The 15,409-nt window shown below is 50.3% G+C and overlaps 1 protein-coding gene across 3 annotated transcripts in view; it reads left to right on the plus strand.

The window, feature by feature from the left end:
• The first annotated feature begins 1,372 nt into the window (after positions 1 to 1,372).
• Positions 1,373 to 15,409, plus strand: part of SGCD (sarcoglycan delta) — a 223,031-nt gene continuing 208,994 nt past the window's right edge. Inside the window, exon 1 of one of the 3 annotated variants that reach the window (XM_055126794.1) lies at positions 1,373 to 1,475. The gene's annotated coding sequence lies outside the window, so the exon portion shown is untranslated. The remainder of the gene's footprint in view (positions 1,476 to 15,409) is intronic. The other 2 variants (XM_055126795.1, XM_055126791.1) reach the window with 2 other exon arrangements.

Here is a 15,409-nt window from a genome sequence, read left to right on the forward strand (position 1 = left end):
ACAAGTCTTCCTTCTTCGTCCAGTTGAAGTTGGTAATGGAACATTTTCCTCCAGATTCCTCCAGTGGGGCCATTTTAGACACTCTGTGTCATATTAGTGAACGGGGCCTTAGGAAATGCCCTCAGGAGGCAGCTGATTAAAACAAAAAGAAGAAGAGGCCACAGGGATGGATGCTGGCTTGGCACATGGTTGACCCGGGTTCGATTCCCAGCATCCTGTGGAGAGTCCCCTGAGCTCAGAGCCAGGAGTAATTCCTGAGCACAGAGCCAGGAGTAATTGATGAGCCTTGGTGCTGGGGTTATTCCCCACCCAAAAAAAAATCCCTACCTCAAGACAAGAAAATAATATATTTTATTTTTACTTGCTATGCCCGCACCCAAACTCAATATATAATTAAAAATTTTTAAATTCCATTTCTTGGATCACCTCTGGTGGCACTCCAGGTTTACTCCTAGCATCGTGCTCAGGAATCACGCCTGATTGGGCTTGGGGGACCCTGTGGGGAGCTGGGAACGGAACCCAGGTTGAATGTGTGCAAGGTAAATCTCTCCAGCCTCCAAACACACAATTGTAATCCTTTAACAAGTCACTTTTTAACAGAAAGTGGGCCCTGCGCCAGGAAGAAAGCCAGTGGAAGAAGCAGAAATTCCTTCCCTCCTTTTCTCCTTCCTTCCCTCCTTCCTTCCTTCCTTCCTTCCTTCCTTCCTTCCTTCCTTCCTTCCTTCCTTCCTTCCTTCCTTCCTTCCTTCCTTCCTTCCCTCCTTCCTTCCCTCCTTCCTTCCCTTCTTCCTTCCCTCCCTCCCTCCCTCCTTCATTCGTTCCCTCCCTCCCTCCCTCCCTCCCTCCCTCCTTCCTTCCCTCCTTCCCTCCTTCCTTCCCTCCTTCCTTCCTTCCTTCTTTCCTTCCTTCCTTCCTTCCTTCCTTCCTTCCTTCCTTCCTTCCTTCCTTCCTTCCTTCCTTCCTTCCTTCCTTCCTTCCTTGTTTTTTGGTCACACCAGGTGGTTCCATCGAGGTGGCTGCAAATTGCAGGATTTTTGTTCTTTGTCAGAGCTGTGTAGTATTCCGCTGGGTCAACATCCCACAGGCTTTCTCAACCATTCACCTGTCATCAGGCGTTTGGGTTTTCCATTGATTGGTTCTTGCACGGAGCATGGTGATAAACACAGGTGCATATAGATCCTTTCGAATGACTGTTTCTGAATTCTGGCGGCGGGGGCGGTGGGGCAGAGGCCAAGAAGTGATATCGCTGGGTCGGATGGAAGTCCTCTTTCTGATCTTGGGACGGCTCTCCGTGTTGTTTTCCGTAGAGGCTGCCCCAGATGACGTTCCCACCCAGCGTGGCTAGAGGAAGTGGTCACTCTGGACTGGACGGGGTGTGGGCAGATGGGACAGGGACGCATGATGCCCTCTCAGTAACAGTGTTGCCAACCACAGCGCCTGCTGGTAAAAGGAAAGAGAAAAAAGTGCCCAGAGAGGTAGGCTCGGGTGGGGGGCACGGGAACAAAATGGGGGTGGGGGAAATGGACACTGGTGTGGCGGTGGGTGTTGGAACGTTGGGCACCCGACACCCTATCGGGAATAACTTGGTGACTTTGTAATTCGTGGTGGGTGGGGGAGGGGCTCGGTGGAAACCCAAAAGGAAGGTGTCTCCGCCCCAGCACTCCTGCCTGGCAGCCAGCACAGTGACCCGTTGCCCTCTCTGGCTTCAGTTTGCCGGGCACCTTGTAGGGAGAAGGGCTTTGCCTGAGGTTCCACAGTTTGGGGCCCTGGGCGTCTGTTTTGGCGTCCCTTCCAGTGCGCGGGGCGGGGCGGCGGGAATTCAGGCCCCCTCGCTGGCCCAGTGCAGCGGGCGCCTCGGCACGGGACGGGAGAAACGGGCCGAGGAGTTTCCCGACGGCGTCGCGCCCCTCACCCTCTGCCAACGAACCGTTTCAGAGCCCTGCTCTGTTGCCCCCGAGAAATGTCTGCGCCTTTTCCACTCCCGCATCTGCCTGTGCGGGGCACACAAATTTGTTTTGTTTTGTTTTGGGGGGAACCACACCCGACAGGGCTCAGGGCTCCTGGCTCTGTGCTCAGGGGTCACTCCTGGCGGAGCTCAGGGGAACCCTCCGGAATGCCGAACCTGGGTCTGCCATAAGATAGACAAGTGCCCTGTGGCTCCAGTCCCCAAACTTCTCTGTCTCTGTCTCTATCTCTGTCTCTCTCTGTCTCTGTCTCTGCTTCCCAAACTTTTTTTTCTCCTACCAGTCAGCACAATCATGATACGTTGATTCCCCCCCCCCCCCCTTTTTGAAGTGGTGGCACATCTGACTGTGCTTAGGGGTTACTCCTGGCGAAGCTCAGGGGAACCCTCTGGAATGCCAGGGATCGAACCCGGGTCCACCATGTGCAAGGCAAGTGCCCTGTTGCTGCAGCTCCCAAACCTTCCTCTCTCCTCTCTCTCTCTCTCATCTCCCTCCCTCCCTCCCTCCCTCCCTCCCTCATACTCTCTTTTACTCTCTCTCTCTCCCCCCTTCCCAAACTTTTTTCCCCCTATCAATCAGCAGAGTCATGATACATTGATTTTTTTTTCCTTTTTGGAGTGTTGGGAGCGGGGGCACATCCTGCAGTGCCCAGGGCTTATTCCTGTGGTTTGCGCTCAAATTGAGCAAGATTTTTGTACTCCTCAGAACCAGTTCTCTTCTCCTTAGGGGCCATAACGCTCCCTCCCACTCCCCACCCCTCCCATGTTACCCGCCCTCCTCCCCCACCCCCCGAATTGTTTGATGCCACACACCCGAGCTTCCGGACAGATAATTAAACTAGAGGGTCTGCTCAGAGCCAGGCCACGATGCCGGGCAGAAATACCACAGGTCAGTGGCCACAGGGACAATGACGACCCCCCAAATGACCCGTGTTTAATTAAAGGACACAGGCTCCCCGGCTTGCTGGCAGAGGCTAAGCGCCGGGGGAAATGCAGTGTGGGTTGAAAGGCTCTTCTGCTCCGGAAGCATCTCTGGGCAGAATCCGGCTCCCTCACCCGAGCCCCTGCGTGGATTGGCTGGGAAGTTCCCCGCACCGAAAGGACCCAAAGCTAAAAGGCTCCCAACCGGGAGAGCGGGTTAGCTGCGCTCGCCTTAGTCCCGGTTGCATTCCCTCTGCTGAATTCCTCTGCGTGGCCCCCGGCACGCGGGCAGTGGGGGGTGTTCCTGATGGGTGGGTGTCCTGGAGATCTGCAGCCGTGACACCTGGGGTGGGTGTCTGGGTAAACTGAGGCGGAGGGGGGGTGCGAGAAAAACGTGGGAGTCGAAGTTGGCCTGGAGCTTGGGATCCTGAATCTCTCCTATGTGCCGAAGGAAAGGACGGGGCAGGTCATTCTCCGTGACCCGCAGCCCTTCTTGAGGGGGGTGGGAGGAGGGTAGTTATTTTTGTTTTTGTTTTTTTTTGGGGGGGGCACACCTAGTGGTGCGTGGGGTCTACTCTGTGCGATTCCTGTTGGGTCTTGTTGTGACTTTGCTGGGAAGCCACTATGAATGGGGTGTGGCAAGATGGTCCCGGGATGAGGGGGGGGGCCCACTTTGCTTTGGAAAGGGGGGCAGGCAGGGGCCCACACCCAGCGGGGGTTCAGGGCTGACTCCTGGCTCTGTGCAGGGATCACTCCTGGCGGGCGTCGGGGGGCCCTCTGGGTGCTCAGGATTGAACCTGGCTCGGCCGCCTCCACTCAGCGCCTTCTCTGCTGTACCGTCGCTCCGGCCCCCACGTTGGCTGGTATGGACGGGCATAAAAGCGCTGTAGGAAGGAGCAGGGTTAGCTCGAGGGACCTGGTACCTCTTTCTTCATCCAGCATCCGAGGATGCTCCACCAGAGGCTTGAGTCAGGAAGGCGGCCCTGACAGCAGGGGGGACCCGGCAGCCTCACAGAGCTTCTCGGGGATCTGCGGCTTGGCCTTGGGCACCTCTTCCCGGTCTCCCTCAGAGTAAAGGGTGCCAGACTCTGGGTCCCCAAGCTCTGCTCTGTGCTCAGAGCAAAGGGGGAGATGACACTTAATTCCGCAGAAGCAATAGCGGCCGCTGACGCGCATCCACTCAACTGGGCAGAGACCACATAGATCTTGGGGCTGGAGCCATAGCACAGCGGGGAGGGCGTTTGTTTGCCTTGCATGCGGCTGACTCAAGTTTGATCCCCGACATCCCATAGGGTCCCCCAAGCACTGCCAGGAGTAATTCCTAAGTGCAGAGCCAGGAGTAACCCCTGAGCACTGACAGATGTGCTCCAACCCTTCACCCCCCCCAAAAAAAAAGAACACCCAGTAGATCTTTTTTTTTTCTTTTTGGGTCATACCTGGCGATGCACAGGGGTCACTCCTGGCTCTGCACTCAGGAATTACCCCTGGCGGTGCTCAGGGGACCATATGGGATGCTGGGAATCGAACCGGGGTCGGGCCGCGTGCAAGGCAAATGCCCTACCCCCTACTTGCTGTGCTATTGCTCCAGCCCCTCAGTAGATCTTTTTAAGTAATTGGTACATCTACACAATGGAATACTATGCAGTTGTTAGAAAAGATGAAGTCATGAAATTTGTGTATAGGTGGATCAACATGGAAAGTATCATGTTACGTGAAATAAGTCAAAAAGAGAGGGACAGACATAGAAAGATTGCACCCATCTGTGGAATATAAAGTAACAGAATGGGAGACTAACACCAAGACTAGTAGAGATGAGTACCAGGAAGATTACTCCACAGTTTAGAAGCCGGCCTCTCATGCTGGGGGAAAAGGCTGCTCAGATAGAGAAGAGACCACCAAGTAAAGGGTGCTAGGAGGGCCTGCTTGGGATGGGAGATGTGGGCTGAAAGTAGACTATAGACCGAACATGATGGACACTTAATACCTCTACTGCAAACCACAACACCCAAAAGGAGAGATAGAGTGAAAGGGAAGGCCCTGCCACAGAGGTGGGGTGGGGTGGAGGGGATGGGGTGGGGGTGGGGGTGGTGGGGGGATACTGGGACCATTGGTAGTGGAGAATGGGCACTGGTGGAGGGATGGGTACTCAACCATTGAATGACTGAAATGCAAGCACGAAAGTTTGTAAGTCTGTAAACTGTACCTCATAGTGATTTACTAATAAAAAAATTAAAAAATAATAAATAGGGGGCTGGAGCGATAGCACAGCGTGTAGGGCTTGCATGCAGCCGACTCGGGTTTGATTTGCAGCATCCCATATTGTCCCCTAAGCACTACCAGGAGTTAATTCCTGAGTGCATGAGCCAGGAACAACCCCTGTGTATCGCCAGGCATGACACACACACACACACACACACACACACACACACACACAAAATAATAAAATTAAATCAAGCAAAAGAAAAAAAGAAAGTAAAACATCTACGTTTCTTTGGGTTGTTCTGACCAAAAAAATTTTTTTTGAAAAAGATCTCCCCCCACCTTTGCGGCCCCGCGCGAGATCGACCCCGGAGGCAACTGAACCACTTTGGACACGAGCGGCGCCCCCAAAATGCTTCCAAACTGTGTGCTGGGAGCTTCTGGCCCAGGCGCTGCCAGCGAGTGATGTAATTACCAAAAGAATTTTCCTTGGACTTCATATAGAAATCCAAAACCGCGCGGCTGCTATCGCAGCCGAGCGACCTAATATCTCTTGATTGTCAGCAACGTGTAAATGTTCCTTTTTGGCAGGGCTTAACGTGGGGGGAAACTCCAAACAATAGTACTAAGTTTTTTGTTAAAGGGTAAAAGATTGCAGTGATAGAATTTTAGGCAGAATTTTCCCTGGACTTTATATAGAAACCCAAAACCGTGCGGCCGCTGCAGCCTAATGTCATCTAATCATCAGCAATATGAAATGGTTCCTTTGTAATGGGTTGGACTTTAGGGGGACCATAATAGGGTTAAAGTTTGTAGCGATGTGTAATTTCTGGCTGTACTTTCCCTGGACTTTATACAGAAATTCAAAGCCGCGAGGCTGCTGCCATGGCCGCGCAACCTATTGTCATTTAATCATCACCAATATGAAATGGTTCCCTTTTAACGGGTCGGACTTTGGTGGGAAATCCTAACAAGAATAGTAAGTCTTTTGCTGAAATATTGAAGGCCACCAAAGTGGTAGCCATCTCTACAGACTGAACTAAGCCATATCCCCATGCCGGCTGAGAAGAAATATCCTTCTTTCTCGGGAAGAAACGCGGCGTGGCGTTAACCATAGTATGATGTCCATTAAGCTGACACGGACCTGGTGGCGTGGGAATCGGATACAAGGGAATAAATTATTATGTACTTGGAACAGCAGGACGCTGGTGGAATCTTGAGCCGGGGCCGATACCAGCGTATTACTTTTGGTTCCAGAAACTGCTTGCAGACATTCTACCAGACTGTCAACTAAGCCAGAGCCCCACGCCGGCTGATGACAAGAAATAACCATCTCTTTTGGTTTGTTTCCCTTTGTCAGGCAGCGTGGTGATTACTAAACAGGCGTGATCTCGGTGGCGTGGGACGAGGGGGGAAAAAAATAGAAAAGTTATGTAACCAACAGCGGGACTTAATATTTCTACATTCTCAGCAATGGAGAGCCATCAAATGCTTCCTTGACAGTGGGACCATCTTCTCTTTTTTTTGGGGGGAAACCCTAGCAACAATAGTGAATTATGTGTTGAAACATGGACTGTAACCAAGATAAAGCATAAACGAAGTGAAACTTATCACTTACAAGGGCGGGGACTGGGGGGGTGGGAGGGGGCGGGAGGTATAATGGGGTGGTTGGTGGTGGAATATGGGCACGGGTGAAGGGAAGGGTGTTTGAGTACTGTATAACTGACATAATCCTGAGAACTTTGTAACCCTCCACATGGTGATTCAATAAAATTTAAATTAAAAAAAAATAAAATTAAATTAAAAAAAAAAAGAAAAAGATCTCCCCCCATCTCCCGGCCCATGGCCCAGTGATTCCGTTTTGTGGTCACTGAGCCAAAGGGAACCATCAGAGGGAGAGAAAATAACCCCATACAGCGGACGCGTGTTTTCTTGGGGGCTTGTTCCTGTAGTGGAACAAGGGAGGCGGGGCCACTAGGTGAGGTCCCAGCTCCGCGCTTGTTAAAGCCAGGGCTTGTCCAAATCCACTTCCAAGGAACACGGGAAATGGGTGACGAAAACCTTAAATTTTGGGGGGCTGGAGCAATAGCACAGCGGGTAGGGCATTTGCCTTGCACGCGGCCGACCCAGGTTCAATTCCCAGCATCCCATATGGTCCCCTGAGCACCGCCAGGAGTAATTCCTGAGTGCAGAGCCAGGAGTAACCCCTGAGCGTGGCCGGGTGTGACCCAAAAAGCAAAAATAAAATAAAATAAAATAAAATATGGACGAGAGAGAGAGAGAGAGAGAGCGAGAGAGAGAGCGAGAGAGAGCGAGAGAGAGAGCGAGAGAGAGAGAGAGAGAGAGCGAGCGAGAGCGAGAGCGAGAGAGAGAGAGAGAGAGAGAGAGAGAGAGAGAGAGAGAGAGAACCCTCCGCCTCATCTGGACTGGAGAACTCCTTTCTCTCTGTCTCATCTGCAGGCAGGGGTCCCCTGCCCCGGCATAGAGCTCTGTGTGAGGATTGGGGTCCGAGCGTGTGAGACCCCCACTGAGGGAGGCTGCGTGTCAGGTGCTGTGAGTGTTCTCTGCTCTCTGAACCTCAAGACCTGGGGGAGGGGCTGGACCTTTCACGTGGCCGACCCAGGTTTGATTCCCAGCATCCCATAGGGTCCCTCGAGCACCGCCAGGGGTAATTCCTGAGTGCAGAGTCAGGAGGAACCCCTGAGCATCGCCAGGTGTGACCCAGAAAGAAAAAAAAAAGACCTTGGGGAGGGTCCCAGGACTGCTCCCTCCTTCCCCCTACCCCCCGCATGCCAACAGCATCCCGCTTCCCAACAAGAGGGTCACCTAGGGGAAGGCAGGTTGGAAGCTGTTACAAGGAGCCCTCAGAGGTCAAAGCTCTCCCTGGCTGGAGGGAGGCTGGGCCTGTGGCTGGTCACCACGGCAGGTTTCCGTGGCCATTCACTTGTGGCTGTCTCTATGGTCATTTCCTGTGGCTAGTTGTTGTGGCAGGTTTCTGTGGCCATTCACTGTGGCCGGTTTCTGTGGCTGTTCACAGTGGTCAGTTTCCGTGGCCCACTGTGGTCGGTTTCCGTGGCCGTTTACTGTGGTCAGTTTCCATGACCATTCACTGTGGTCAGTTTCTGTGGCCATTCACTGTGGTCGGTTTCTGTGGCTGTTCACTGTGGTCAGTTTTCGTGGCCTTTCACTGTGGAGGTGGATGTGGAGGTCAGTTCTGTTCAGCAGGGAGAACCCTTCGTGGGGCTGAGAAGGGGATGCAGCCGAATGAACAGACGCAGAGCCCGGAGGAGGGAGAAAAGGCATTTATTCTTTTTTTTTTTAATTTTTAAAATTTTTTTTTATTTTTTATTTTTAATTTTTTTTAATTTAAATTTTATTGAATCACCATGTGGAGGGTTACAAAGTTCTCAGGATTATGTCAGTTATACAGTACTCAAACACCCTTCCCTTCACCCGTGCCCATATTCCACCACCAACCACCCCATTATCCCTCCCGCCCCCTCCCACCCCCCCAGTCCCTGCCCTTGTAAGTGATAAGTTTCACTTCGTTTACGCTTTATCTTGGTTACAGTCCATGTTTCAACACATAATTCACTATTGTTGCTAGGGTTTCCCCCCAAAAAAGAGAAGACAGTCCCACTGTCAAGGAAGCATTTGATGGCTCTCCATTGCTGAGAATGTAGAGATATTAAGTCCCGCTGTTTGTTACATAACTTTTCTATTTTTTTCCCCCCTCGTCCCACGCCACCGAGATCACGCCTGTTTAGTAATCACCATGCTGCCTGACAAAGGGAAAACAAACCAAAAGAGATGGTTATTTCTTGTCATCAGCCGGCATGGGGCTCTAGCTTAGTTGATAGTCTGGTAGAATGTCTGCAAGCAGTTTCTGGAACCAAAAGTAATACGCTGGTATCGGCCCCGGCTCAAGATTCCACCAGCGTCCTGCTGTTCCAAGTACATAATAATTTATTCCCTTGTATCCGATTCCCACGCCACCAGGTCCGTGTCAGCTTAATGGACATCATACTATGGTTAACGCCACGCCGCGTTTCTTCCCGAGAAAGAAGGATATTTCTTCTCAGCCGGCGTGGGGATATGGCTTAGTTCAGTCTATAGAGATGGCTACCACTTTGGTGGCCTTCAATATTTCAGCAAAAGACTTACTATTCTTGTTAGGATTTCCCACCAAAGTCCGACCCGTTAATGTCCAGGGAAAATTCTGCCTAAAATTCTATCGCTGCAATCTTTTACCCTTTAACAAAAAACTTAGTACTATTGTTTGGAGTTTTCCCCCACGTTAAGCCCTGCCAAAAAGGAACATTTACACGTTGCTGACAATCAAGAGATATTAGGTCGCTCGGCTGCGATAGCAGCCGCGCGGTTTTGGATTTCTATATGAAGTCCAAGGAAAATTCTTTTGGTAATTGCATCACTCGCTGGCAGCGCCTGGGCCAGAAGCTCCCAGCACACAGTTTGGAGGCATTTTGGGGGCGCCGCTCGTGTCCAAAGTGGTTCAGTTGCCTCCAGGGTTGATCTCGCGTGGGGCCGCCGAAAAGGCATTTATTCTATGGCAGTTACAGTATTTATACCTCCCTGCTGGGAGGAGGTGGTATAGTATGCATGCCCCCGGGACCCCCAATAGAAATGGGGGGTGTGGCATGGGCTTTAGCTAGTAATAAACAAATGCTGATAGGATAAGATCAGTAAGATTGGGCTGGAGTGATAGCACAGCGGGTAGGGCGTTTGCCTTGCACGCGGCCGACCCTGCGGCCGACCGGGTTAGATTCCCAGCATCCCATAGGGTCCCCTGAGCACTGCCAGGGGTGATTCCTGAGTGCAGAGCCAGGAGTAACCTCTGTGCATTGCCGGGTGTGACCCAAAAAGAAAAAAGAAAAAAAAAAAAGATCAGTAAGATTAGGAGTGGCAACCTTTGCTAGGTGTGGCATGGGGTTAGCTAGTGATAAACAAATAGTGACAGGATAAGATCAGTAAGGTAAAATGGCTCCCTACATCTCCCCCTGTTTTGTTTTAAATTAAATGTGGTCAGGGGAGGCATTGTCCGGTATCCCTTGTGACATAAAGGCTCCATTTTTGCAGGGAGAGGAAGGAAAGAATGATCGGGTCTATGCAGGGGGCTCCTCATAGGCCCCATCAATTCTTGGTTTTGGAGTAACCTCTAAGCTATACCGGAATGCCTCGCAGGGAGCCGGGCCCGGGTATCAGCCCTCCCTTGCAGTGCTTTGCCTGGCAACCTGACCCACAAGAATAAATCCTTGGGAGCCCGGCATCCTCAAGGTAAAGAACTGGGGGAAGATGAGGTCCTACAAATCAAGTCAATTAACCTGGCCCTGGACCCAAAGTAGCGCTTGCTGTAGAGTGTCCAATCGTTGCTCAGCATCATGGTTGACAGTAGCCTGCATTGTCCAAAGGTGGTAAGAGTCATTTTGCCATGTTTTGACGAAGTTGTGTGTCTGGACCGAGGTTTGAAGAGCTATTCCTCCAACAGCAGCAGTGGTGGTTACAGCAATGAGTCCCAGGGTAGCTGCAATCAGGGGTCCAAGGAATCGTCAGGAGTGCCGGAGCAGTTGTGTCAGGTCTTCAGTCAGGAGCCCTTCATCGGGGGAGCGTTGCCATTCTCTGGTCAGGTTCACTGGTAACCATTTGTGATCTGGCCCTTAATAAAATTATACTGTGGGGAGAATCTTGGATTGAGAGGGAAGAATTGAGACAGGTAAATAATGCACAATCACCAGAAAAGAAAAATCTTTTTGCAAGTGATCAGAGGTAGTATGAATTTGGGACCTGGTATGCATCCAAGTCTGAAGGTGAAGAGGGAGACAGGGAGGCACTCCAGTGCAGACAGGATCAAGTGAGTATCCTAGAGAAAAAATTAAAAGGTGTTTCTTCTTTATTCGGCAGCTGAGGCATCTATGAATCCCATGGAGGGGGTTAAAGAAGGGAATTGTTAGCCCAGATACGGGGTCCTAGCATGGTCCAATCTACAACCTGTAAAAGCGGAGGGTGAGGAATGTAAGTCCAATAGATATGTTTAGCTTACTGGAATTCAAGAGGATTTCAACTGTTAATAACTATTAATGTTCTTCCCATATGAAATCTAGATTGAAAATTTCAATTTCTTTGTAGGCGCCACATTCTGATTAGAAATCTTTGTTTAGACCTGATCTAGCAAGCTCCAAAGATACCTAAATCTTTTAAATTGCTGGGCTCCATATCTGACCTCCCTTGATTTAGTTTGCCCAGGTCTAAGAATTACTGACTTTAAACTAGCTCTAATACTCGAGTGTTCCACAGACAGAGAGACAGTCAGACAATAAACATCACACCTGTGCACAAATATATACTTGATCGATCAATCTGACCCCTCAAGAATGGCAGGAAAAAACTAATAGACTGAGAAAGGAAAGAGCAGTCCCCAGGGCAAAGTGAGCCCTGTCGGGTGATTGGGAACATTGCTCCCCGTTTCTCTGCCTGAGCAGCCAGTTTCCTGCTTGTTGAAAAAATGGGTCAAGAAAGCGCTATAAGCCGGCAAAACCTTCTCAAAGTTGTTGAAACCTAAGCAGAACTAAGAGAAAGATGAGACAATTACACACACACTATGGGCACACGCACAAATCTTACTCCTGCACACGCTCGGACTGGTCCTTTCTTTCACGCGGGTGTGCACCCCACTCACCACGTTCACACTGAGACTCCCGAACCTGCCCTATGGGCGTCTACGTTATCTCCACGTTATCTTCAGTCTTGAAGTAACGCCGGTTCCTGCTCCCGCCAGGCCAAGTCTGAACAACTGTTCTGTGAGCGAGACCACTAGTTGGTCACTCCCGACGCGGCTGATGTGCCATTGCGGGTGCAGTGGCGATGAGCAGAAGCAAGTTCCTGGGCAGTGGCAGAGGGGACACTGTCCTCAGAGGATTCATTTATTCTCTGGCCGGAAGTCAGTTCAGCCAGAGCAGGTGTGTCGACCTGCCTTATCAGTCATACGGGGAGCCAGCGGGCTACACCATCAACAGCATCAAATATGCAGGCTGACCCTCGGCCTCATGTAAGGACTGGATCAGGGCCCTTCCATAGACCACTCAGGGTCTTTCCACCTTACTTTTGCATAAGTAGGGCTGGTGGAAGTATGCCAAAAACAGTCCGCCGTGCTGCAGTTTTCTTTGTCCAGTATAAGAAAGTTCATGACAAACAAAGTGTGAGATAGTAACGTCTTAGGGGAAAGCGAGGCTGGGTACAGTTCCTTTTCTGTCCGGAGCTTTTGAATATATGATTTAAGCGTGAGATGGGCTCGCTCCACTATCCCCTGCCCTTGAGGGTTATAGGGGATCCCTGTACGATGGGAAATCTGCAGCTTCTTACAAAAATGCTCAAACTTTTTTCCAGTGTATCCTGGACCATTGTCTGTTTTTATTAGCTGCAGTTTGCCTAGTACAGAAAGACAGTACAAGACATGAGCAGCGACATTTTTTGAGGCCTCTCCAGTCTGGGCTGAGGTGCAAATAAACTTACTGAAGGTGTCAATAGTCACATGCACATATTTAAGCTGCCCAAAGGAAGGAATATGAGTGACATCCATTTGCCAGATGGCGTTAGGGACTAGTCCTTGGGGATTGATCCCTAAGTGAGGCACGGGTAGAAGGGATACACAGGAAGGGCCCTGGCGCACAATCTGCCGTGACTGCTCACGCGATATTTTATTTTATTTATTTTATTTTTATTTTTATTTTTTTGCTTTTTGGGTCACACCTGGCGATGCACAGGGGTTACTCCTGGCTCTGCACTCAGGAATCACTCCTGGCGGTGCTCAGGGGACCATATGGGATGCTGGGAATCGAACCTGGGTTGGCCGCGTGCAAGGCAAACGCCCTACCCGCTGTGCTATTGCTCCAGCCCCCTCACGCGTGATTTTAAACATAAGGCGGAGGGGCTGGAGCGATAGCACAGCGGGTAGGGCGTTTGCCTTGCACGCGGCCGACCCGGGTTCGATTCCCAGCATCCCATATGGTCCCCTGAGCACCGCCAGGGGTTATTCCTGAGTGCAGAGCCAGGAGTAAACCCTGTGCATCGCCAGGTGTGACCCAAAAAGCAAAAAAAAAAAAAAAAAAATAAACATAAGGCGGAGAGTTTGAGCATTCAGATGGTGAAGGGCATGTGCAGTCGTGGCCTCCTGCAGTGGATCTGTTTGTAGAGTTAGCGCTTCGGAAAGATCGGGTGGCCAAATCTGCCAAGTGATTACCTGCTGCCAGTGGCCCAGGGAGGTTAGTGTGGGCACGAAGGTGGCCTATGAAGAATGGAGCTCGCCGGGAGCGAATATACTGTTGGATTTGCAAAAACAATGACGTTGCGGGGGAGGAGGGTTTTATGTAACTAGTGGTCTCCAGTAATGGTATGGAGAAGGCCACATAGCACTATCCATGTATAAATTGAAAGGAAGAAGGGAAAAAAATTTTAAAAACCATTAGAACAGCTGTGAGTTCAACCAGCTGAGCAGAGGAAGGCATAGGCGGCCTGGCCATTAGAGGATCCATCAGTGAAAATCACTTTAGCCCCAGGGATATGGCTGGTCTTAGGGACAATGGGAAAAACCCATTGATGTAAAGCCATAAATTGTATCAATTTATTGGGAGGATAATGATTATCTAAAATTCCTGAAAAGGAAGCGCAAGTGATGGGCCAATCATCGGTATTTTGAAGAAACCAATCTATCTTTTCCTTATTGTAGGGTTGAATAACAGAAGCCAGCTCAAGACCAAAGTGTCTGCGAGAGAAACTCCTTCCTTCAATAGTTAAGGATGCCACTAAGAGATAGTAGGGTACAAGAACTTTCTTTGGTGTGGCAGGAAGGTGAATCCAAGAAACAGGGTTTTCCTGCCAAATTAGGCCCGTGGGGGAATGAGGAGTAGGGAAGATAAGGAGGTGAAAAGGGCACTGATAATCTAGAGAGCAAACAAAGTGATCTTCAATCGACTTTTCTATGAGAACTAGGGATTCTCGGGCCGCTGGTGTCAGACTCCGAGGGGAAGAAGGGTCAGCATCACCGCGCAAAAGGTCATAAAGGGGCATAAGGTCTCCTTTGGTGAGTTTCAGATAGGGACTGAGCCATGTAATATGCCCAAGCAGTTGTTGAAAATCATGTAGTCTTTAACGAACTAAGCTTCAGCTGCGTTTTTTGCTAAAGTACTCAGGACCCCTGAAGACGAAATCCAAGAAAGGTATAAGGGTTCAGCGATCTGAATTTTTTCATGGGCAATTTGAAAGCCAGACTGAGTAAACGCACGGATCACCTGATTGCAACAGAGCATAGTGGCCTGTGGGTCAGATCCAGCAAGCAATATATCATCCATATAATGGACCATATAGATGTCGGGCCATTGTGCCTTAATGGGAGCAAGAATTTGAGCCACAAATCTTTGACACAGTGTGGGACTATTTGCCATTCCCTGGGGTAAAACCTTCCATTGAAAACGTTGCATGGGCTCTTTATAATAAATAGCTGGCAAACTGAAAAGGCAAAACGGGGGCGATCATCGGGATGCAAGGGAATTGAGAAAAAGCAGTCTTTTAAGTCAAGTACTATCTTATACATTTCTGAAGGAATGGCTGCTGGGGACAGCAGTCCAGGTTGAAAGGCCCCGAAAATGACCATGGTTTTATTTACTGCTCGTAGATCCTGTAGCAGTCGCTAACTGCCATTTTTCTTTTTTATAACAAAAATGGGTGTGTTCCAGAGGGAGAGGGATCGGGGATATCAGAAGTAGTAGAATTTGAGGAGTCAGTCCCCTGCATGGGGGGTGCCTCATCCCCAAAGACTGAGGGAGCCTTGGAACGCTCATACTTCTTCTGAATCTCTGGCTGACTTTTTAATGCCTTAAGAATCTCATTTAAGGTCCAAATAGAAAAAGCAGAACTAGCGAGAAAAAGGATGCAAATAACGGGGAATTCCCAGGAATAGTCAGAGATGAAGGAATCAGAGGGTAAGTAGGCCATTCCCGTACCAGGGTATGTGCCAAGAGAAAGGCGACCCTCAGAAATACTCACTTTTTCCTGTGAATTTGTCGGCCACGTTGGGCGCCAGGTGTGGAGGTCGATGTGGAGGTCTCGTTCTGTTCAGCAGGGAGAACCCTTGGTGGGGCTGAGAAGGGGACGCCGCCAAATGAACAGATGCAGAGCCCGGAGGAGGGAGAAAAAGCATTTATTCTATGGCAGTTACAGTATTTATACCTCCCTGCTGGGAGGAGGTGGTATAGTATGCACACCCCTGGGACCCCCAACAGAAATGCAGGGTGTGGCACGGGATTTAGCTAGTAA

The sequence above is a fragment of the Sorex araneus genome, chromosome 2, assembly GCF_027595985.1.
Source record: "Sorex araneus isolate mSorAra2 chromosome 2, mSorAra2.pri, whole genome shotgun sequence".
Classification (NCBI taxonomy): domain Eukaryota; kingdom Metazoa; phylum Chordata; class Mammalia; order Eulipotyphla; family Soricidae; genus Sorex; species Sorex araneus.